The sequence below is a fragment of the Natator depressus genome, chromosome 6 (assembly GCF_965152275.1).
Source record: "Natator depressus isolate rNatDep1 chromosome 6, rNatDep2.hap1, whole genome shotgun sequence".
Classification (NCBI taxonomy): domain Eukaryota; kingdom Metazoa; phylum Chordata; order Testudines; family Cheloniidae; genus Natator; species Natator depressus.
In genome coordinates this window covers 54784208-54809355 of record NC_134239.1, presented here as the reverse complement: position 1 = coordinate 54809355, position 25148 = coordinate 54784208, and the positions used below count along the sequence as shown (strand labels likewise).

Below are 25148 nucleotides of genomic sequence, written 5' to 3'. Positions count from 1 at the left end.
CTGAGGGTCACTGGAATTTTGCTCCTCTACTTCCCTTCTCAGCTGTCTCCTCCCCAGTCCTACAGGAGGCTCTTTATTCCCGCTCAATACTGCTGTCCTCTACCCACCCTCAATCTCTCCTGATATGCATGTACCAAGTTCCCATGTTTTCCCTCCCTTTGCAACTATTGTCTCCTGCCTTAACCAGGCCTCAACTGATTGGAACTGTATTGTTTCTAAAGAGAATTGTGACTTTATCTATGACTGATACAGTTAAAGAAGCATGCTGCTAAGCCTTTTTACCACAAACCTTCCCATAGTGCTTCCAAAAGCTCTCCCTCAGATTATTATTCTGAAAACCGAGGTCCATCTCTCAACACTGGCAGCTGAATTGCCTTTACAAAGTCCAAAGACACAAACCTCTGCCTTTTAAAATAACAATCTCTGTTAAAACATCTCTCTGGCATTGGTGGTATTAGGGATATATATAGCAAACAAAATATGTCCCTCTTCACCCATCTCCAGCTATCTGACCCTGTACCCTCACCCCAGTTCCATTCCTCCCTCCTTCCCTGACTGTTGACCACTATTCCTGTCACTCATTTGCATCAATATCTTTACACAAGATGCCTCCAGCCCCACATCATCCCCTTAGTAATGGGAAACCTGGTGTCTGAGTGCACCCCAATGGTGGTTAGTGTCCTCTTCCACACTAATGGCCTCAACTCCTGAGAAGACCCAGGCAGTTCCTTGTGCTGCTGTTGAGTCTGTACTACATTGACATCTGAAGCTGTCCCAGAGAGCCCAAGCAGTAAAATTCCATTTCTCATACCTGTCTCCTCAGGTTTATTTTATTTTTTTTAATGATTCTTTCCCTGCTACTTGGGAAATGCTTGTTCCCTAATCAAGGAGATTAGCCTCTATTTGATCATCTCCAACCCCAGCCCTTCCTCCTCCACTTCTATTTGTACTCTAGTTCATCCCAACCCCCACACTTTCCTCTGCCCCATGTGCACCTCTATTAGGCACAGCCCTCAAACCAAGCTCTGTTTGAGTAATAATTGCCTTCACCACTAGCCTCATTCCTCTGGCACTGTGAGCCAGTCTCCTCCACCCACTACTTCTTCTGTCCTCTGCATCAGCTGCTATTGCCAGATCTCATGACTCAATTCCCACCACTAAGGGGGGGGAAGGTGAGCAAGGGGCTTAACTTGTGCCCCTGTCCTCTTTCAACACCCCCTGCTTTTGTCGCTGCTCCTGTTCTACTATGAAATTTGCTGCAACCACCCTGCCTAATGATGCCTGTTCTTCTACCACAAGTCCTGTAGCTGTTACTGCAGTACAGCCCTTCACCTTCTCCTGGGTCTCCTTCCCCAACCTCTCCAAACTACTAGTCCTTTGCACCCCCTGTGACCTGGTCACAGGAGCCTTCTGGTTTACTGGTTGCAAGAACTAACCCTGATGGAGTAGGCTTACCAGGGAAGCCCTTCTTCCATTCCCAGACTTGCAATACAAGCCCCTTCTCCACTGCCCTAAACTGTTCTCCAATACCTCTTTCTACCCTCCAACTCTCTTTTCTTCTACATCCTTCTTTTCCCCGCTCCTTGAATGAAAGCCGTATAAAAGACAATTGGACCTTCCCTCAGGTGTCTCTCCTGTAGAGTTGAAGGGCAGCCACAGACCCTCCTGACTCAGTAACCATCTCGTACCTTTCATCTAAAACTGATGGGATAAGGCACCCAGTCTACCTGTGATAGATTCTGCTAAGGAGAATGAGCTGCTCCTTTGAGTAGTTAATTACCAAGGTAACTAAAGAGCAGTCAATTAGCTAAGGGCAACATGGGCCTAATAGAGGGTTATGAGGGCTCAGTCAGCAAATTCTTAGACACAGGAAGCTCCTAAGGAGATGTATTTCTTATGGGAGCTGGGTAGGGAGCTTGTAAGAAAAGGAAATCTATGAAGGGCACTTCTGAAGGGAAGAGGTTCTGAAAGGGGAGAAAGCTGAGAATGCTAAGCACCTAGGAGAGACCTGAATTGAGCAGAAAGACTTTTTAGCAGGTGGATCAGATTGCAGAGGCAATACATGCTGCTCTGTAAACAAGTTGCAGTAGTTTGACCTAAGTGGGGATCCTGTGTTCCGCAAAGGAACCCTTCATCTGGTGATGGCAAGAGACTTGACTCCGGAAAGGGGTCTCTGGTCAAGAGGACTTTACTAGTAAGGAGGAGACAAATGGACTCAGGTGTGGTAGACAGACTAAAGAGTTACTTGCCCCCCTTTTTCCACACTCTTTTCCCACCAGCTAGATACTGGGGTTAAGTCTTGCTTGTGTACCATGTTTGGCCTTTGGCTAAATAAAGTAGATTCATAGAGGGGGCACTATTCACTACATAAAAAGTTCATTGAACTTACTGAAAGCTCTTTAGGGGAAACTGAAGTTGTTCCATAGTGGGTTGGCAGAAGGTGTGAAGGATAACAGGCTAGCCTTCACACAATGGGTCCCTCCAGGGCTGAGTGCCCTCTGTAACACCAATATCATTAGCTCACTTCAGTTGGAGCGCAGGTTCGTATATCTGAATTGTTAATATTGTAACAGGGCCAAGTTTTGCTCTCAAACTGCTGAAAGCCAGTCTGCATCTCTTAATAATTACACAGATCTAATATGTCATAATCATAGCTCCATGGAGGGCTGACAAAATTGTAGAGCTGTATCACACTACCTGCTTCCACTCCATGAGTATCCAATGGCAACACTGATCTCTTTGCAGGTATTTCAATCGTAGACTTTAGAGATGACAGGCCTATTTGATTATCCAGTGCATTGTCTTCAACAGTGTATATCTTTCTATGATATTGTTCAGTTTGACGTTACTAAAGTCTTCTAAGCAGTGAAGCCTATACCACATTATATTTGGAAAGCTATCCGATTTTGCCAGTGGAGTGACCAAAAAGGGAACTCTGCCTAAAGCTGAGAACTGTCACTTCCACTGCAGGGTTATTTTCTATGGGTGGGATTTTTCAAAAGCTCTTAACGCCGCTCTAACTTTACTCCCATTCAAGTTAATGGTAAAGCTACCTTTGCCTTCAGTCGGAGCAGTTAGGCCAATGCTGATCACTCTAGAAAATCCTATTGCACATACATACTTACTAGTGCCTTGTCCAGTATATTTGAAGTGGTCAGGCTTGCACCATTTCCCCAGGGAGACCATTCCAAAGTTAATTAGATTTCACTGGTAGAAGTTTGGCTTGCTACTCCACTCAAATGTCCCTCTTCTTCGTTTGTTCCTATTAGTAGCCATTACAAAAGTGTAGAAACAGGTGCTATTCTGGAGTACCACCCAAACAAATTGCTTCAAAATCCTTCTGTCCATATTGACCAAGGTGAAATGTCCTCATTTTCATCAGGAAACAACCTTTTAGTGACAATAATGGCACAGATTCATGGCCCACAGCAAACCTGTAAAATGGAGGTGTTTTGCCACAATAGAAAATACACTCGTTTTTTCTAGTAAAGCATAATCTTTTTCTCATAGGAGAAAAGAGAGGGAGAAAAAAACAAACAAACAAACAAACAAAAACTGCTCACAGTCAAAATTCCTTGTATTCTACATATGAAAAAAAAATTGTGTCAATTTTGAGGTACAAGTGCTGCAATAATAAAACCCTACTCTCTTTGTTACATTGTGATTTCCTCCCCACTCCCCCATAGATGTGTCAATTGGGAAGGTTTTGTTTTTCAGCGCTTGTCACTTATGTGCAATCTTCAATAGTCTAACTTAATGTCTTTTTTTTTATTTGTCTTCTCCAGAAATGAATTTCTCTCTTGCAAGAATTCAAGATAGTTTAGTGATGTGGGAGCCAAACAAGCTGACATTCGATTGGATAGTCTGAACATCATGTAAGTTCAATGGGTTTATGTTAGTGATGATAGCATATGAGTTTAGGCTAACGGGTGTGACTGGTTTCACCCAAAGAGCTGATGGTTAGAGATTTAAAAAAAAAGCATTTGGGTAATAGCAGCACCCAAAATAATATGAGAAATTCTGTCAGATGTCAGGCCTTTCTGTTGCCTTTAGTGTAATTTTGCCTTATACCTTATGGTACACAGTCTCTTCTAGGTGAGATAAGCACAGAGAACACCTTGTAAGTGAAAGCCCCAATTTTCCTTTAAAAGGAATTAAATTTAAAAGGTCCATCTGCAAGATAAACTCTCTTTGGAATCCTCCTTAATTATTCATTTTCTGTCTTCAGACTTAATTGACGTCAATGGGAATTGTTTTCCCTCAAGAATCAGCCCCGTAGGTAAGCTGTATTAGGGAACACATGGAGGCAGCAAGCCATGAAACTAGCCCTCCTCTTCTGGACCTCTGTCAGTGCTGCTGACTTGTGTGTCAACTGAAACATGAATGTCAGGCCATAACATACTAGATTCATGGTGATCAGTGGGAATTCTGTCTCTGCTGAGGACGCTGTCTCTTAGCCTCACTCATAAACATTAGTCTTCATCACATGCTACTATGCAATAGATAACCTCAGCTCAGGGAGAATCCATGACAACACAGGCCAGGATTTATGATAATTCATAAAACTAAGCACTAGAGAAAATTATACAGAGCCTGCCTGGCCAAAGTCTAGATAGACCTCGCTATTAATTCTCTTGCCCAAAAATAGCATCATCTTGACCTTTATGTAGCAGGAATGCTACAAACTAAGCTACAGAGCGGCAGCCAGTGATGTAAACTTTGATTAAACTTTTCAGCTCTGAGAAGATCCTAAGTAATATTAATGACCTTCTCAGGTTTAATGTACTAATACACCAGGGAAGGACAAAAGGCCATTTATTCCAAGTCTCATTGCAATATGCACTAAGCACGGTCAGTCTGGAATAGCCAAATCATCTCTGATATTGCTGTTGGTGGGATTGTAATTCTTGATTTTTTTTCCCCTATATTTGTTGGACGTCCCTGCCTAGAGCCCTTTTGGTCTGATATAGGTCCAGTGTAAGATTCCAGTGCAAAAAGATTCTGCAAAAAGAGTGTCTGTGAAATTTCATTTGAATTTTGAATAGTGGCTTGGTTCTACTATGTTCATACTCTTGTTTACCTCCCTCCTGCCCCCGTTCCCATCAACAGTATTCATAAACATTTGTGAGAACAGGTTTTGCTCACCCAAATACTTGGGAACTGGATGTTTGTCCTGTTTATAATACCCAAATTATCATGACTGCAAAGGATTTTGTGCATAATCAAAAAGATTCACTGTTGTTTGATAGTTGCTGTTCACTGCTTATAATTCTTTTAGTTATTCTTGTGCTTTAAAAGCTCCAGTGAGAGAGTAGAAATGATACTATGTGACTTAAATGACCAGTTACTATTCCAGAATAGTGAGTAGCCAAATTGTAAAGTTTGTAAACAACCAATATGCTAAAATTTGTTCACAAACACGTTTCAAACAATTATGAGTAGTAAATTAATTAGTACAAGTAGGTCTGTTCACGAATGACTTATGAAAAGAAATAAGGGCTAAATTCATTGAAGTTCTTTTGCAACCAGTCATTCAACTATCTATCTGTGGTATCCAGATTCATCCCTTTAAGTAGGATATTGACGATATTTATAGTTTCATTCATGATAAATGCAAGATAAGATTGCAGAGGAAAACAAATATTTTCATGAGTCTGATCTGTACATCAAAATCTACAATCAAAAATGTGTTTAAAAGATCGGTGGTAATGTGGTTTTAAGTTCAAAATGTTCATTGTTTTGGAGAGAGAATAAATTTTCAAAACTTAGTTTGTTCACTAAAAATGTCCTTACCATTTATTTTAAAAGTTAATGTTTTAAAAACTTACTACAGTGCTGATGTCTCAAACCCAGTACACTCTTGTTCTAGAATGAGTGAAACTGACCATAGAGCAATTTAAAAATAAAAATGAAACTACTGACTACAGGATCTTGGGGTTGAGGGTTGAGCAAGAAGCGTCCCAATCCCCTTGCACAGCTGCATGCAGTAGCAGTCCATTCATCCTCTGCCCTCTGGGCTGCACAGGGATTACTTGCTCCTGCTCCCCTTTGAGCAAGAACAAGAAGGATGCAGAGATAAAGAGGGGCATGCCCCACTTCTGTATCAGAATACACAGCAGAGCCAGGGCACCAGTGGAAGCAAGTGTAATGGGTGGAGCACATTGTTCACACCCTATACGCAAAATTTCTGCCTCTGGCAGCACATGTGGGTGTACTTGTGGTAGCTGTAATCTAGCTAGTTCAACAAAAATAGATGTGAGGATGCAGAGGCATGGGTTTCAGCACAGGCTGACCAGCATGTGTGTATCCAGAGGGGTCAGGCAGGATCGTGCAGTCTAGGCTGAAGCCTGTGTCACTGTGTCCTCATGTCTTTTTTTTTCGTGAGCTACCTAGAGTACAGCTAATGTGGATATGTCTATACAAACTGCAATGTAGACAAACTGTAAGTGAAGTCCCCAAACAATGAACAAGATAATTAAACATACCCCAGTGTTGGGATTTTCAAAATCTTTATTCCCAGCTAAATAAATGTTAAAACTTCCACTGACTTTCGGCAATGGCCTAACCCTGCTGCCATTGAGCATTTTAAAAATACTTTCAGTTTCAACAATTTGGGTGGTGCTAGTGGGAACCCATATAAGGAATATCTTCAAATGGGTTTTTATATTGACAGTGCCATTTTAAATTGAATGCATTGAGAAGTGATGGCAGGAGGCTGTAAAAGAAATGGCTTCTAATTAAAAACATCACATTCTGTATCAGTACATGAATCACTACTGTTTTCAATTTTAATATAAAATGGGCACAACACAAAGCACAGAAATGAGCAACAATATGTTTAAGGGGACCCATGCAAAAATAATCTCTGTTTACTGAGGCTCCAGCTTGCATGCGAAAATACAATTTAGCTGTGATAATAGAAATTACACTTCAATCAATAGGCTCTTTGCTATTCGTCCTTTTTCCCCCTTTTCCTCTGAAGAGCCCTTAATAATATGTTAGACAAATCATACTATTTAAAAAGTCATTTGAAACAGAAGTGCCTTTGAATTCTTGCGATTCAGGCACGTGTTTTGCAGGAATAATAATATGGTCTCTCTTGCTGTTAATATATGGATTCATACTCCTATATGTGCATTAGCATCCTTTTTTTTTGATCTGGTTATTATTGTAAGCAATTGTTGCTGAAGATACAGCATGAAACATTTCATCCACTTGCCCCCTCCACAATCACACTTCCTAAATATCAGAGATATAGCCAAGAAGCAAAGGCTCTGGAGTTGAACTTCCCCTCTGATTGTTTGGACAGAATGCTTTTGGTTAGAGTGAGAGGATAATGGAGGAGTTTGATACGACTTTTAAATTATCCCAAAATTCCAGAGTGCTCAGATCCCAGGAACTTAGTTTGTCTTCGTCTAAATACAAACAACCAAAGAATCCTACCTCTCTTGTACATTGGTTACTGAGGAAGGAAAGAGGCCATAATTTATATCTTTCCTGTTGTGTATGTATCTCTTGTGACTTGTTTTCTGTCTACTATACTTTTTACTATAGTAAATGGAGAGAAGCAGCTGATATTTTGTGTTCTGATACATCCAGCTACACCAGAAACACACACCAGCTCCCACAGAGAGTTTGCTTTTCCTCTCTTTTGTTTCTTATTTTCTTTAATTCTCACTTAGACTGAGGTTATATTGGCAGCTGTTACCATATTACCACTGAGTTACAGTTTGCATCCAGCCATCTCAAAGTACTATGTAAACAATTACTCTCCTCGCCCTCCTGAGGTAGATATTATTATTATTTGAGTTACTTCCATATCCCTTTGCCTGTAAAGTCAGATGTCTTATCAACCTCAAATCCAACTGTAAAGATCTCAGCGTGTGTGAGAGATTGCGGGGAGTAAACAAGCTGGATTTGGAATGCTACAGTAAATCCTGGGGAGATGGAGTAGTGATTAGGTGATGTAGTCATAAATATACGATAAAGAGCATTGGCATTTGATAAATAAATTGAAGCATGCAACTGATTGCACAGGCATGTAGTAAATATATTACAAGTTTCTTCAGTTAATCTAATTGAAACCACCTCCATAAACAGGGTGGATGGGCTTGTATATACACATAGCTGTATCTATAGAGAGTGAGTGTTCTGAATGGAAGCAGGAACTATGTGAAATGTCATGAGATCTCCAACCAAATATTGCAGAATTAAGTGATTGGGGTAGTTCAGATAAACACTGCAGTTTCAGACACTTAGCAGAATGCTCACTCTGCATGAGATTTGCCAATGTTTGCAATAATGAACTCCGTATCTGTAGTGTTTGTGCTTCTGAATTCCTGGCCGGGCTTGCCATTAGCTTTGACTTATGCTGTAACTTCTATCAACCACCGTAAAGACGAATGTAGCTGTTGTCACACTAAAGACATTTGAGATTAATCAAACCAGCTATGTGGCTTCAGATGTTCTCACTGTTGCACAAAAAGAACCTGACAATGGATCACTTCCATTTGCTGAAATGTGTCTAAACCAATTTGGACAAGAGAATCATAGAGCTGCCACAAGCTGTCTCAGGGCAATAGTCGTAAAATATTTCAAATATCTCCTTGGCTAAGACTGGAAGTAGCTGATCTCAACATACCAGTAGTTTCTATTTAATCTGCAGCAAACTGTTTCAGTCAGGGCACTGAGCTTCAGTTTGAATGAACCAAGTATCAAAGTAGTCACAAAAGGCATTTTTACGTTGCCTTTACATTCAGAGTTTTTAAGCATGTGGGGCTGAATGAACCATGAAGAAAGAAAGTAGGCCTGGCCAGAAAACAAGAATTCCAATCTCTGGAAAACATTGTGGTTTGATTATTTGTTTTCATTCCAGTGACGAATGAAACTCAGACCATTTAAATGGTTGGGGGGAGGGGAGAAACATAAGGGGACGGGAGGAAGAAAAAGATATGGGGTGGGGGCGGAAAGAGAGACCCACATATTTCAGAATAGCCAATAGCTCCATGGGTAGGCCCTCATCTGGCAAGTGGAAGACCCAGGTTCAGGCAGAGCCTGGGAGTCTCTCATTTCAGGTGAACACCTACCACATAGCTATTATGTGATGGGGTCTCTCCCTTCTGGACCTGAGAAATTTTTATCAGAAGTGACACATTTCCACAAAAAGTTTCAGTTTTGACAAGTTGATATTTTCTGACCCCAACAAGCTCTGTTCAAAAATTCCCTACTGGCTCTGGAAAAAACAGGGCAGGGGAGGTAGTTTCTGAAGTCTTAAGATTCTAAACAATCAGACTTCATTTAAAAGTTTGGGTACCTATGTGTCACCTGTTTTATACCCCTCATTCCACTTTAGATACCTGTTCTGTGGTGTGTACCCCACACAGGCCCTAAAGGAGTTAAAGTGGGCCTGAGGCCAATTAACATACCTGGCAGTACCTGCGAGACAGAGAGAGCCAGGTGTAATGGATAACTAAGTCCAGCTGTGGAGGGGCTAGGTTATAAAGCCACAAAGTCTGTAGCAGAAAGGGGGCTGCACAGAGCAAAAGAGAGCGTGTGTACACACGTTAGAGTAAGTCAGTCGGTCTGCAGTCATTATCGGGGGGCAGAGTAGTGCACCTGAGAGACATCAAAGAGTATGAGGGAGCAAATCTTTGATGCCGGCTACAGGGTCCCTGGGCTGGAACCTACAGTAGAGGGTGGGCCTGGGTTTCCCTACCAGCCACCAAGGAAGGGGAGAGGAAACCGTCTGAAAAGATATAAAGATAATGGAGCCCAGAGACTGATAGAAGACTTCCTGTAAGGTCATTGAACTATAGCTGGGTTGGACTCTGTTACGCCAGAAGGGGTGGACTAACGTGTGACCTGGCTGAAGGATTAAGCTGTGGGAAGAGAGATCACAGCAGTGACGGAACAGCCATCAGTAGGGGAAGCTATATGAGGATACAGCTGCTATGCTATGCCTGGCCATGAGGAGGCTCTCCTGCAGTGAGTGGACCCCTCTACGCTACCAAAATGGTAGTGTGACTATATCAGGTAGGTCAATGCCAAATATAGGAACTAAACCTAGGAATCCTGTTTTGGTGTTCTGCAGGATTGATGCTCTACAAATGCCTGATTTTCACACAGGCGTCAGAAGCTCTCCAAGACCTTTAAAAAAAAATACAACACTTGTACAGTTGAAAATATGGTATAGATCATACAGGCTGGCCACAGCAAAATACACATTTTGTCCAATAGAGAGTGCAGGTAGTCTTTTCTGCTTGTTTTGAGGGTGATTTTTGTGCCTGTCTTTCATTGTAGGAAGTTCAGTCACAAACTGAAATGAATCTTAGATTAATAAAGCAACTTGCCTAGGACCAGATGTTCATCTTGTGTAAACCAGCGTAGTTGCAATCACTTCCATGGAACTATGGCAGTTTACATCAGTTGAGGATCTGGTCCTAAACATTGCTACTTTTTTGTGGGGAATCTTGCTGGGAACTATGAGAAGAACTGTCTGCTTTGTTTACTATATGCAGGTGTCTTCAAGTGGTGTATCATCTTAATGCTATGAGGCATAGTACTAGCTTTGTTGTCTGTGGTATAATTTAGGTCCTGCTAAGGTTCATCACAATGAACTTGTGTGAAAAGCACTGTCCAAATCTGGGTGCTCGCTTCAGCTGTGTGAATGGAAGCAAAGGGATAGCTGAATAAAGAAGTTACTGTCTAAGAACAGTCCTGCACTGCTGGAGGCCAGCCCTGAGCGCAGAAGAAAGAGAAGGCTGGTCCTCATTGGTCTGCCATTCATTGCTGCACTCCCTGGGTAATGTGCTCGAGGGCTGTGGGTGGTGTAGTGGATTCATGTTTGATGCAAGTTTGTGGTTGGTTCCAGAGTCTGCATATCTTATGTTCCCCTATCCAGTGCTTGCTCCTCAGTATTACACGGTTGTTACGACACTGACTGGACTGAGTCAGTGGCTCCGAGTTCTACTCTCAAATCTTTCACTGACTCATTGTGTGACCTTGGATAAATCAGTGTGTCTTAGTTTCCAGGTCCATAAAAGGTGGGTAATAACCAGTATGAGACCTACAGATGAGAGAAGTGATATGTAAGTGCTAACGATTATAATTTACTTTATGATTATTGGACAGAATGGTAAGGAGGGGAAAATGTCTTGTTTAAAAACAAAACACAAACTCTTCCCGCTTCCCCACTCACTATAATACATTCAAAGTTATCTATCACCTTATCATGTTTGCACTTTCATGTCTCAAATTAAAGCATTCAGCTAGTGTAGGCTAGAAGGAGTCAAAAATATAAACAGCAGGTCTGGATTTCCTACACAAACAGATGCGCTTATTAGCTGCCAAGCCAGGAGAGCTGTGCCTTTGCAAGTGTGTCCACATAGTGTTGTGAACGGGAAGCGACATGGAGGGCAGACATAGACAAACTTCTTTCTGGCTATACCATATTTATTATTAACTCATTTAATTCCCAGTGTCCACATAACTCCCCAGGCATCTAAAAACACAGTGCAAGATAGCTTTGGGTGATATACTTGATTGCTCCTGACATGAGGTCTTCCTCCTCTACAAACTGCCACAGAGTTTGGACATGATTCTTCTGTTTTGCTTTACAGTCTTGTCACCTGATATCTGAATCATTCACAATGCGCAATGTCCTTTAATTTCAATAGACATAACCAAGAGGCTCATAAACATACATACATAAAGCACTTGAGAGAGTTCATCTAGTCAAGTTTATATGGTGGGTTGACCACTGTGTAGTTTAAGATGCTAATTGGTACAACCCCAACTGGAGGGTGCTGCATTTGCACTGTTTAGATGAAGAAGACAGTTTGGTGTTGCAACTGTGATGTTTTGTTTTACTTAAAAAAAATAAATACATGAAAAATAGAATCTTGAAAATTATTATGGATTTTTAAAAAATGCTTAACTGTGTTTTTTAGTGTCTTAGCCCCTGAGCCTGATGGCATTTTCTTTATTACGGGGAGCATGTGCTCACAGCTGACATGAAACATTTCATATTATAATGTATTCATCAAACAGCAGTGGGCTTGGCACTTTTCAAACAATTGAGACCTTATGGTTCCTACCCAAGGGTCTTACAATCTTATGTCATGGTCTGTTTGATTCTGTCCAAATTGCCCAAGTGGCTGTTATCAACATTGGAGCAGAAGAAGTAACTGCTGTCAGGTGGAGTAAGCAATGTTCTGTGTCCGTTCATATATCCTCTCAGACCACAGAATATAGTGTTTGGGGTCTGATTCCTCTAGCATCTGCTTGAGATCACATATCAGTTCATAGTATAAAGTGCTGCCATTAAGTCAAATGGGGTCATTACAGAACAATGTTATGCTTAAAGGTCCAAGGTTGGGGAAGGCTGCTTCCTGAACCTTCTGACTGCTGCAGACAGCCAATGCATCAGCCCATCCTCATGCTTAGTTCTCTGGGTAAAAGAGAGCTGTGTAGCTGCCCTGAGCATTTGCTCGTGTGCAATGTTTGAGGAACAACCTCAAATCTAATAATGTTCATGTCTGGCTCATCTGTAAAGTACCTTATCATGCAAACAACATTCTAAGGCGCTGAACACTTTGAAAAGGATTATACATGAGCTCAGCTAAATGCAATCTTAAAAAGAGAGAGTCGTCATCTTACCTTTTAAAAACATGGTAGCAAGTGAACATCACTGACTGAGAGGAGTTCAGGCTGCTTTGCAGATAAAAAGGGCAACCTGTGCAAAAAGCCTCATTTACCGGTTGAACAACAAAAGTAGAGCTCTGGAATAGCAAGTGACTGAGAACCCAAGGGAACTGTAACCGTCATAAGTTTAGGGTAGGAAGCCTGTGAAATAGGACAATGCAAGATCAATGGAGATATTTCTGGGTAAGAATTAAGATTATACGATCAATATTTTGGCAAACTATCACTGTAGCTCATTCAAAAAACACATACACCAGAAAAATGATATGACCAGATGATGGATTAATGGACAGGAGCATGCCTGGCATGATTGTCCCCTATGTTGGAGGTACAGAACTAGAACCATTTAAAGGGGGCTTCTAAACATACTCTGAGCTGACAAATAAGACAGTGAGGAAGTGGAGAATAATTTGCATGGAAATACAGCACAAACAACATTGTAAGAGTCGGCCTCTGGGCTCTCGGAGTGAGGCTTGTAGAGTGGGGCTCTTTTACCCAGGAGACAGGAAATTGCTTTTCAAAATTAGAAGTTGATGGGGTAGGGCACGACTGGCATGTTTCTTCCCATGCTCAGGTTTGTTGGTACAAGACTTTTTCACAGGAGGAAGAGTCTTGGTTTTTTGGGGTTTTTTTTGTTTTGTTTTGAAAGTAGTGGCCTGATCTTCATAGGGCAGAGGCCAGGCCTGGCTTCATAGGAGACAGGAAAGGCAAGTGCAGTCATTCTGGCTTTCTTGAGTGTCCCACCCCCGCACCCCCCGGGGTTTCATTGCTAGGATTTTATATGGTTTCTGAATGAAATAGAGTGGACATTTTTAGTGGAAAAGATAAACATTCCAGGAAACTTTCCTGGCATTTTTTTGTCGTGAATAATGTCAATTCCAAGAGAGGTTACTGAAAACTAGAAAACCTGACCTGCAAAGTAGGAAACTGGGGTCCGGATAGGATTTTACACATAATTGTTTTACTTTTGAAAAATATAAATATAAGAAAAGAGAGAGGGATTCAAAGGCATGCTGTTTTAATTGAATTTTTTTTTTTAGTGTTTATTTTTAGGAAATATTTGGTTAATTTCTATTCATTTTTTTTTTTATATTTTGGAAAGAAGAAAGTGTTTTTTTTTTCCGTTTAAATCTATGGTTATGATTTTCCTCCTTGAATTATATAATAAAAATTGGCCTTCCAAAGGCTTGCACTCCCAGATTTCTTCAAGCATTTTTTAACATTACAAACAAAATATAAGATATTACTGGTGTATGTTTTCTTAAAAAACAAACAAAAAAAACCCCAACAACCCTCACATGTTTGCTTTACCTGGGATTTCAAGGAAAAGGTTGGATCAGTTCAAACTGAATTTCTGAAATAAACAAGGAAAGAATGGAAGGTAAATGGTTACTGAAGTTTTAAAAATTATCAATGAGCTTAAGAATTGGAAGAGTTTCTAAACTGATAATCACAGGGAAGGAAACCAGACAATTGAAATAACTTTAGGAAAGCAGGAGACTTGCTGGGGCCACAGTCATTCTCTGGTTTTACAAAGTTCTTATTGTTGTCCATGACACTTAACCATGATGCTGGGTTTCACTTACTCTCCATTGATTAGGCTATTGGTATAAATGCAATAGGGAGGGCAGTATATTTAGTGATTAGAACAGGAGCCGAGAGTTAAATTTTTTTTCCTATACTTGTTGTACTACTGACTTGCTGTGTGACCATTTAACCTCTACTGTTCCTTGTTTTATCCTTTTATAACATGGAAATAGTCATATAAATGTTGCAGAGCTGTTGTGAGAAAGGTTTGTAAAATGCTTAGATTTCCTTAGATGAAAGGTGCTATAGCAGGGATCGGCAACCTTTGACACGTGGCCTGTCAGGGAAATCCACTGGCGGGCCGGGACGGTTTGTTTACCTGCTGCCTCCGCAGGTTCGGCCGATCGTAGTTCCCACTAGCCGCGGTTCGCTTTTCCAGGTCAATGGGGTCTGCGGGAAGCGGCGTGGGCCGAGGGATGTGCTGGCCAGAGAAGCATTTTACAGTGGTCCTTTTGGACTTTGTAACCCCAGAACGGGTGGACTAGTTGGAGCTCTGATCAGAGGGCCAAGTTACTAGGAGAGACTATCATAGAGCGAGCAGAAGGGGGCAATCAATGCCATGAGACACCTTTCCAAATCTAAACACAAGGAGGTGCAGTAGCAGTGAATGAGAACCCTGTAACAGGGCCCCATAAGACTGACTGGTGACTTCTTGTAAGGTTTTAGCCTGCATACAGGAACTTTTATTATATTTTTTTCTGAAATGCTTTTACCTTAAGAATATATTTGCTTACTTAAAAAGAGCTGCGTGGTAACTGATAACTGCTGGCAATACACTGGTCATGTGCTCTTGGTGAGAAAATAAACTACAGGCAGAGTGGCTTGCTGGGGATATTACAATGTAAGGCAGGGAACTGTACAGCCTTAAAACCCTTGGTCAGGAAGTAGAGAGGTACAGGTCTCTACTCGAGAGAAGTGACAGATCGGAGCTGGAAACCTTCAGTTGTTCCTTTGAGGGACCATGAAGCAGGAATACAGGTGCAGTTATCCTGAAACTGTGACAACTAGAGCATGCAACCTAGTTACAATATTCATGAATTAAGACACTTTCCCTGCAGTGAATATTAGCCAACATTTTAGACCTGGAATGGTGCCAGCAATGATGAGACATATACGTATGGTATGTTACAGTAACTCATTAGCAAATGGTGTTAATAACAAGCCTATTACCTTTGCAAGTACTCAGTCACCTTTACAGCATGTCAACCAGTGACACGATTTTAAAATAAACTGTTTCTAACAGTGGAAAAACTGCTTGACGTGCTGTCAATATGCTGTGCACAAAACATTCTGAAACAAGAAGGGAAAGGAGCATGTTCCATTCTAGAGATGGGTTAATACAGCAAAAAGTATTCACAGGAACAGCAGCTGATGGCAGGACTCAGGAGAATATTTTGTCAGTTTGCTAATTGTGTGCTTGTTGGCTTTTTTTGGTACTTAAAGGTTTAGTATTTGTGAGGAAAATATTGGCAATTATTTTTTGCATCTAGTCTCCAGTTAGCATTTAATACCTCAGTGTGAATAGTTGCTCACAAATTCTGTATTTGCTGATTTTTATATTTATAGCTATTTATCATATGTTTAATCTAGTGAGCAGGAGATTTAAGATACTTGAAAACAAACAACTCTTCTGTAGTTCAGTTCCCCGAGTGGTACAAAATGGTTTCAGATATAAACATCACAAGCTTATTGTACCAGCAGCTCAGAGACTGTATCCAGCATTGTTCTATGGGATACATAACTGGACCCACAGAAAGGCCTTTATTTATTTTGTGCATGAAGAAATGTGTAAAAGGATAATTAGGGATCTAATTAACAGATATGCATGTACAAATGTCCATTTATGCATGCAAAGGCTAGACTATGCATGACCGAGTACTAGGATTCAGATATAAATTATTTCTTGGCCCTGCCATAGATTTCATAATGGCCTTGTGAAAATCCCTTAACCACATCATTACTCAGTTTCCTCAAATGTAAAATGGGGATGATATTTACCTCAAAGTGGGGCTGTTGGGACACATTCATGAATGTTTTTCGATGCTTGGGGAGCATCAGAAGGAAAGTGCTATGGAAGCACAAAATGGTGTGGTGGTGTTAGTGAAGTGTTATAGATACTACTACAAGTAGCTGTCATTTTAGGGGTGTGCATGCCCCTGCTGGCTCTTGTTTGGATATTTTTGGTAGCAGTGCCCACAGAGTCTTGCACCCTAATCTTCCTCATGCTCTAATACAAGGACATAATAGGGGAAAGCTGACCACTGCTCCAGTTCCTTCTCAACTACCTGCAGCTAGAGGTGGAGTTTTCCAACCGCCATTAGCGTCAAGCATAGCTAGCTTGCTTATTTTTATCTTTTTTATTTTATTTCAATTTAATTTTATTTATTGTTTTATTAATTCCTTGCACATAGTATGTGTGCTTTGGGGGCTTGAGAGACAAAGGCATCCTTGAGCAAAGGTTCCCCATTCTTTGCAAACAACTCTTATCTCAAACCTGAGAAATTCACTATATTAAATAAATTGCTTATAGGCTATTTGTCCATAAAGAGTAACATGTAAGGTCTCTATTGAAAGCTTGCAGCTTACTGATGTTCATAATCATGGCATGCTGTGTGTATGGGTAGTATTTAACTATATGTTAATGTAACTATATTGAAATGTATGCCCTTGTCATCTAAATGTTAAAAGGAGTCACCTAGGAGTGATATTACTTGATGATGGCCTATTCATACAGGGGAGAGTTGCCACTCATCCCTCGTTAGCTGGTAATGTAACGCAAGACTCAATTGTCTACCTTTGCCCCATCACAGAACAGTCAATGGAAAATCATAAAAGACAGCTGCAAACAACTGAAACCACTTGGAGGTAAAAAAAGAAAAAGAAACATAATCCATAGTCTGTTATAAAGGCAAAAGACTGATTCAGAATATCATAGTGGAGAAAGACACTCTTTATCCATTCATTGAGGAGACATGTTGTGGAACGGTGGTGTGTTTTCCTAAACATTTGGATCCTGGCTCCTGTGAAGTCAGCCAGCTCTGCAACAAACTGAACTCTTGACTGAAAACTATTTTAAGGAAAGGTAACTTGATAAATGTAGGCCCTAGTTTGTATCTTGTGATTTTTGTTTTATGTTATAGCTATTTGTTCACATCACTCTGTTTCTAGTGGAGTTTTTCATAATCATTTTTTTTTTGTTTTATTGTAAGTGCTCTCAAGTGCTGTGTATTATACAGGAGTGGTGACTTCAGGTTAAACCAGGACACGCTGTTCCTCTGGGAGCAGGGAATCCATAATTTCTATGAGTAGCCTCTGTCAGAGCTAGATATCAGAGAGGAGTACTTCAAAGAAACTTGGGAACTGGGGTGCACCTTGGGTTAACTTGTAAAGCAAAAATCAGGGCTGACATCGCGAGTGGCAGAATGATTGATTGAGTGGCTGTCAGGCTGGTGATATTAAGGAGCTACCACAAACTAGACTCCATCTAAATGGAAGCAGGAAATAATAAGGTGACTCTCACTCTAGTGTACCCTGAGAACTGTCAAAGGGGACAGCGGTCCCTCCCACTTTTTTGTTTTTGTGTTTGTGACTCCCTCACATCTGACCTGGGCTGCTTCTCTTTGCCTGTGGCCTTCTGTCTTCGGGGGTATGCCCCAAACTCCTGACTTCAAGCCCTGCCAAATCTGAAGTAGTTTTTTCCCACAGAGTTGGACATTCCAGCTGCTTCTGCTCTCTTGGAGAGTACTACATTCTGTCTAAGTGCAAAGACTGCACTGGAGCATAACATAAGAGCAGATCCAGGAAGCTGAGGAAAGGCTCAAATTCCTCCTTATGGAATGTTGTTGTTTTGAAACCTGCTACCACTTTGTGGCCCAATTTCTTCCCCTATTTCCTCCACCCTGGTACGTCACCCTCCGTCTACCTGTGTGCCTGGGCAACTTCCATTTCTCCAGCTTCATTGAGAAGAAACCTGGGGCCACCTTCAGACATTCTGAAATCTTCTAAGAAGAACAGAACTAGATCCCACAATAGAGGGACTAAGAAGAGGTAGAAGTTGCCCCCCAACCAAAGAAGCAGAGACCTCGCATCTGGTACAAGTACTGGCAAGGCTTCTGCCTCTTCTGATACTGAGATCTCCATACTGGCAAAGGCAGCCTCCAGTGTGCTGCACACTGAGGTTTCTCAACAAAAGCCCCCTTCTGCACCAACTTTGGTACCCGCCTCGGAGTCCTCCAAATGCAGGAATTCCTCAGAGAAACCACATGCAACCCTGACCCCGGCACCTACTTCTTCAGGTTATGGTGGAAGGAGCCCCACTATGTTTGCCGTGGAATTCTGTGCCCCCTGCCCCCCCCCCCCCGCAAAGATCACCACCACAGATGTCTCCTTAGCAGGCAGGGTAGCTCACCTTCGGAACCTCACAGTAGAAGGCACATGGGGTCTCAGTAGTTTCCTCTTTAAATCAATCTACTTGAGCTCAGAACAGTTCACTAAATATGAAGCCAATTTCTACCCAAGATCAAGGGTAACACAGGCAGAGTCCCATTACACAACAAAGCAACTGCCAAGGAGGAGCAAGATTCAAATCCTTGTGTGCAAAGGCAATAAAACTTTGGAACTGGAGCATAACCTACTGAATCAACATCTTGGCAGTATGTCTACCAGGTCTGGAAACCACCATAGCAGACACAGTGAGCAAACATTTCTGTCTGGATCATGAATTAGAGCTGAGTGATCCTATTCTATGGAAGATTTTTCTCACTTTGGGCTTCCCTGGGATAGACCTTTTTGTGACATCGTCCAACACAAAATATTGTTGATTTAAGTGTGAGGAGAAGACATGGTTGCAACTCTTCAGAAGATGCCTTCCTTGTTTCCTTGGCCTCAAACTCTGGTATATGCATATTCAGTGGGGTCCTGCAGGGATCAGTTCTGGATCTGGTTCTCCAATATCTTCATCAATGATTTAGATAATGGTATAGAGAGTACACTTATAAAGTTTGTGGATGATACTAAGCTGGGAGGGGTTGCAAGTTCTTTGGAGGATAGGATTAAAATTGAAAACGATCTGGACAAAGTGGAGAAATGTTCAGAAGGAAATAGGATGAAATTCAGTAACGACAAATGCAAAGTACTCCACTTAGGAAGGAACAATAAGTTGCACACATACAAAATGGTAAATGACTGCATAGGAAGGAGCACTGCAGAAAGGGATCTGGGGGTTATAGTGGATCACAAGCTAAATATGAGTCAACAGTGTAATGCGGTTGCAAAAAAAGCAAACATTCTGGGATGTATTAGCAGGAGTATTGTAAGCAAGACACGAGAAGTAATTCTTCTGCTCTACTCCGCGCTGATTAGGCCTCAACTGGAGTATTGTGTCCAGTTTTGAGTACCACATTTCAGGAAAGATGTGGACAAATTGGAGAAAGTCCAGAGAAGAGCAACAAAAATCATTAAATGTCTAGAAAACATGACCTATGAAGGAAGATTGAAAAAATTGGGTTTGTTTAGTCTGGAAAAGAGAAGACTGAATGGGGACATAAGTTTTCAAATACATAAAAGGCTGTTACAAGGAGGAGGGATAAGAATTGTTCTTAACCTCTGAGGATAGGACAAGAAGCAATGGACTTAAATTTCAGCAAAGGAGGTTTAGGTTGGACATTATGAAAAATTTCCTGTCAGGGTGGTTAAGCACTGGAATAAATGGCCTAGGGAGATTGTAGAATCTCCATCATTGGAGATTTTTAAGAGTAGGTTAGACAATCACTTATCAGGAATGGTCTAGATAATAGTCCTGCCATGAGTGCAGGGGACTGGACTAGATCAGTGGTTCTCAAGGCTGGTCTGCTGCTTGTTCAGGGAAAGCCCCTGGTGCGCCGGACCAGTTTGTTTACCTGCCGTGGTTCACTGCTCCAGGCAAATAGGGGCTGCGGGAAGTGGCGCGGGCCAAGAGACGTGGTGGCCACCCTTCCCGCAGCCCCCATTGGGCTAGAGCGGTGAACCACGGACAGTGGGAGCCGCGATCGGACGAACCTGTGAATGCGGCAGGTAAACAAACCGGTCCGGCATGCCAGGGGCTTTCCCTAAATAAGCGGCGGACCGGCTTTGAGAACCACTGGACTATATGACCTCTTGATGTGCCTTACAGTCCTATGATTATATAATAGAACATGAAATATAAGTCAAAATGGGAACAAAATAGTTTGATCAACCTGAAATGTTTTTAATTTTGTTTCCTGGGAGATTGTTGGGGAGAAAAAAATCTTTGTTCTGTGGGAAAATCAAAATGGTGGAGTTTCCTGCAAAACAGAAAATCAACTATTCTCCAGTTACTAATCTTGTGATTTGCTAATCTTAAATCTAAAGATTTAAAAATAAATGTGTGTGATGTCCTAAAACAGCAGCTGAATAGACTTCTAAATCTCAATTGACTTCAGTGCTTGCTGCTAGGAACTTGAGTTACCTACTTTTGAAAGTCTTGGGCTGGGTGACTAAATATTTCTTCCTTGAACCGTTGCCTTCTCGCTTTGCCTACTGTTGATGTTCACTTTGACTCCATTACACAGGACATGATCAATCATAATTTTAATGGGATGTTTTTATATTGTTCTCCCCAGTCTCCCCTCACAATCCTGCTGCCTTGAGTTTGACAGCTGCTCCCTTGATACCTCCCCAAACTGGTCAGACCTTATGAGTAAATGATGACAGGCAAACTGAGACACAGTGCGGGATTTGCCTCTTCACCCAGCTATCTTTCATGTTGACAATCATTTTTCATTCCCAGAAGAGACTGTCAGTTTCTTGGCTGACCGCTCAGGCTTGCTGCATTGCAGCTGCATTTGTTTTTATTTTTGAGAAGTTCAGGAGATAGAAATGTGAAATGAATGACCCTCTTCATTCTTTACTTTGAAGAAGAATGAAATTGACAAACTTGTGTCACTTTCAGAGTTAGTTCAGCATTTTTTGTTTTTCCTCCTTTTGATCTAGAAAAAAATTTTCATTGTGCCATATTCGAAATGGGAAAGTGCAGCACAAAAAGTATTCATGATATTCTAGCAAATACAGCCTGTCAGTTTGCTACACTCGCATTCTTAATCTTGTCAATTAAGAACTCTTGCAAAAATGAGGAAAAATATATATAAAAAACAAAAATTAACATCCTGTTAATGAATATTTATATACTGAAATATCCTGTTAACGAATAATTTATATACTGAAAACTGAATTATTCCTGTTTTTTGATTGGATGACTTACGAGCAATACCATGCGAATTATGTGACCAATTACATGCAAGAATAAAAAAAAATCTCAATCTTTAATATCAAATATTAAGTAAGTTAGCCATCAGTTAAATCATATTTTTCCAGTAATTATCAATAATGGACAAATCAGTAAAAAAAAAAAAATCATGATCTCTGAATATTTTGGAAAAAGGGAAAAATAACACCACCACTAGAATCAGGAAATTCCTTGCATGAGCTTGGAGCCTGCTCTCATAAGGAACCCATCCCACTTTTTGCAGACCCAAAAGTTAAGGATATTCAGAATCCACATATTAGGCTTATCTGAAATAAGAAATTCACATTGTGGGATTTCCTATTGCTACTTTGATGGCACATTTATGGTATATATGTGACAGCTTCTAGTCCACAGACATACATAGCAGTCTGTTTCAATGGTGAGACATTGACGGTGTCATTTTGGTCATCCTACTGGAAGCATGATAGAATTTCAACTTTCTCACAAAGGAAGGTGGCCCCAACATCCCTCACAAAAGGCCTATACCTCAGAAAGCAGAATGTGCTGTGGTGCAAATGAATGTCCACTGAAAAGAGGCGGGGGAGATTGGAGCCAAATGGGTGGAGGTGGCAGAAGAGAAAAACTGGTAGCAGTTGGGGCAAATATCAGAAGGGGCAACCCGAAACAAAACCCTATCACCAGGGGCAACCCAAGGCCCCACCTATATCCCAAGGAAAACCCCAGACACCTTATCGTCCCACCATTCTCCAGCAACCCACCTCGCCCCAGTGATCAGTCAACTGGGAGATGTTTTAAATGTAAAAAGCTGGGGCATGTGAAGGCCAACTGCCCCAAGAACCCCAATAGATTACAGTTCATTGCACTGGGGTCACCCCAAAGGTCCTCAGGCCTAGATGCCTCCCAGATACCCTTAGAGCAAAGGGAACCTGTGAGTGTGGGCAGGAAGAAGGTTACAGCATGGAGGGACACTGGAGCGCAGGTGACAGCTATCCATCAGTCCTTAGTGGAGCCCAACTTAATCAACCCAGAGGCCCAAGTGATGATTCAACTCTTCAAGTCCAACTCTTTAGATTTTCTTACAGCCAAGTTGCCTGTCCAGTACAAGGGCTGGTCAAGAATGTGGACTTATGATGATTATCCCATTCCCATGCTGCTGGGGGAAGACTTGGTCAACCAGGTAAAGCTGGCCAAGAGGGTGGGAATGGTCACCCGCAGCCAGACTAAGCAAGCTTCCACACCTATCCCTGTTCCTGAGCCTTCCACCTGGGCCCCATCTGTGTTACCAGAGACCCAGATGGAGGTGTTGGAACAGGATCCCCTGCGAACAACTGCAACGGCCGTAGTAGATCCAGTCCCAGAGACCCAGCCAAAGCCAGTCCCAGAACCGAAACTGGTGAAGCAACCAGCACCAGAACCATTGCCAGCACTGAGTCCAGCGCTTGCAACCCCGTCTACAGCTCCAACACCAGAGGGCATCACCAAGCGTGAACTGGCAGCAGCAGCAGATGACCCTACACCAGAGGCTCAGCCAGAGCCTGAAATAACCCATAGCACACCAGTGGAGAGCGGTTCACCATCAACGGAAACAGCCCCATCACCTGTATCGCTTCCAGAGGAACCAAGCTCAGGTCCACAATCCATTGAGGAACTGATGTCTCCAGCATCAAAGGAACAGTTCCAGGTCAAACAGGAAGCAGATGAAAGCCTCCAGAAAGCTTGGACGGAGGCATGGAGCAACCCACCGCCTCTCAACTCTTCTAATCGATCCTGGTTTGTTGTAGAAAGAGGACTTTTATACAAGGAAACTCTTTCTGGTGACACCAGGAAGACTGGCATCCTCAAAGACAGTTGGTAGTTCCAACTAAGTACAAGGAAAAGCTCTTGAGATTAGCCCACGATCATCCTAGTGGCCATGCTGGGGTGAACAGGACCAAAGACCGTTTGGGGAGGTCATTCCACTGGGAGGGAATGGGCAAGGATGTTTCTGCCTATGTCCCATCTTGTGAGGTATGCCAAAGAGTGGGAAAATCCCAAGACCAGGTCAAAGCTCCTCTCCAGCCACTCCCCCATCATTGAGGTTCCATTTCAGTGAGCGGCTGTGGATATTCTGGGTCCTTTTCCGAAAAAGACACCCAGAGGGAAGCAGTACATACTGACTTTCATGGATTTGGCCACCCAATGGCCGGAAGCAGTAGCTCTAAGCAACACCAGGGCTAAAAGTGTGTGTCAGGCACTAATAGACATTTTTACCAGGGTAGGTTGGCCCTCCAATATCCTTACAGATGCAGGAACTAATTTCCTGGCAGGAACTATGGAAAGCCTTTGGGAAGCTCAAGGGGTGAATCACTTGGTTGCCACCCCTTACCATCATCAAACAAATGGCCTGGTGGAGAAGTTTAATGGAACTTTGGGGGCCATGATACGTAAATTCGTAAATGAGCCTCCAATGATTGGGACCTAGTGTTGCAGCAGTTGCTCTTTGCCTACAGAGCTGTACCACATCCCAGTTTAGGGCTTTCACCATTTGAACTTGTATATGGCCACGAGGTTAAGAGGCCATTACAGTTGGTGAAGCAGCAATGGGAGGGGTTTACACCTTCTCCAGGAACTAACATTCTGGACTTTGTAACCAACCTACAAAACACCCTCTGAACCTCTTTAGCCCTTACTAAAGAAAACCTACAGGATGCTCAAAAAGAGCAAAAAGCCTGGTATGATAAACATGCCAGAGAGCGTTCCTTCAAAGTAGGGGACCAGGTCATGGTCTTAAAGGCGCTCCAGGCCCATAAAATGGAAGCATCGTGGGAAGGGCCATTCACGGTCCAGGAGCGCCTGGGAGCTGTTAATTATCTCATAGCATTCCCCACCTCAAACCAAAAGCCTAAGGTGTACCATATTAATTCTCTAAAGCCCTTTTATTCCAGAGAATTAAAGGTTTGTCAGTTTACAGCCCAAGGAGGAGATGACGCTGAGTGTCCTGAAGGTGTCTACTACGAAGGGTGAAGTGATGGTGGCATGAAAGAGGTGAACCTCTCCATGACCCTTGGGCGTATGCAGCAATAGCCGATCTAGGAGCTGTACACTAGGTATGCACTGACATTCTCAGCCACCCCAGGACTGACTGAACGGGCATACCACTCCATTGACACAGGTAACGCTCACCCAATTAGAGCCCAAACTTACCCGATGTCTCCTCAAGCTAAAACTGCTATAGAACAGGAGATCCAGGATATACTAGAGATGGGTATAATCCACCCCTCCAGCAGTGCCTGGGCATCTCCAGTGGTTCTAGTTCCCAAACAAGATGGGGAGATACGTTTTTGCATGGACTATAGTAAGCTAAATGCTGTAACTCATCCAGACAATTATTCAATGCCATGCACAGATGAACTATTGGAGAAACTGGGACGGGCCCAATTCATCTCTACCTTGGACTTAACCAAGGGGTACTGGCAGGTACCGCTAGATGAATCCTCCAAGGAAAGGTCAGCATTCATCACACACGTCGGGCTGTATGAATTTAGTGTGCTCCCTTTCGGGCTGCAGAATGCACACACCACCTTCCCAAAACTTGTAGATGGTCTTTTAGCAGGAT

General features: G+C 42.2%; 1 protein-coding gene across 3 annotated transcripts in view; it reads left to right on the top strand.

Annotated features, from left to right (window-relative positions):
• Positions 1-25148, top strand: part of LRRC4C (leucine rich repeat containing 4C) — an 860187-nt gene that overhangs the window by 363776 nt on the left and 471263 nt on the right. For 2 of the 3 annotated variants that reach the window (XM_074955295.1, XM_074955296.1), the window contains exon 2: positions 3786-3875. The exons of the other annotated variant lie outside the window; for it this stretch is intronic. The gene's annotated coding sequence lies outside the window, so the exon portion shown is untranslated. The remainder of the gene's footprint in view (positions 1-3785; positions 3876-25148) is intronic. 3 annotated transcript variants of the gene reach the window in all.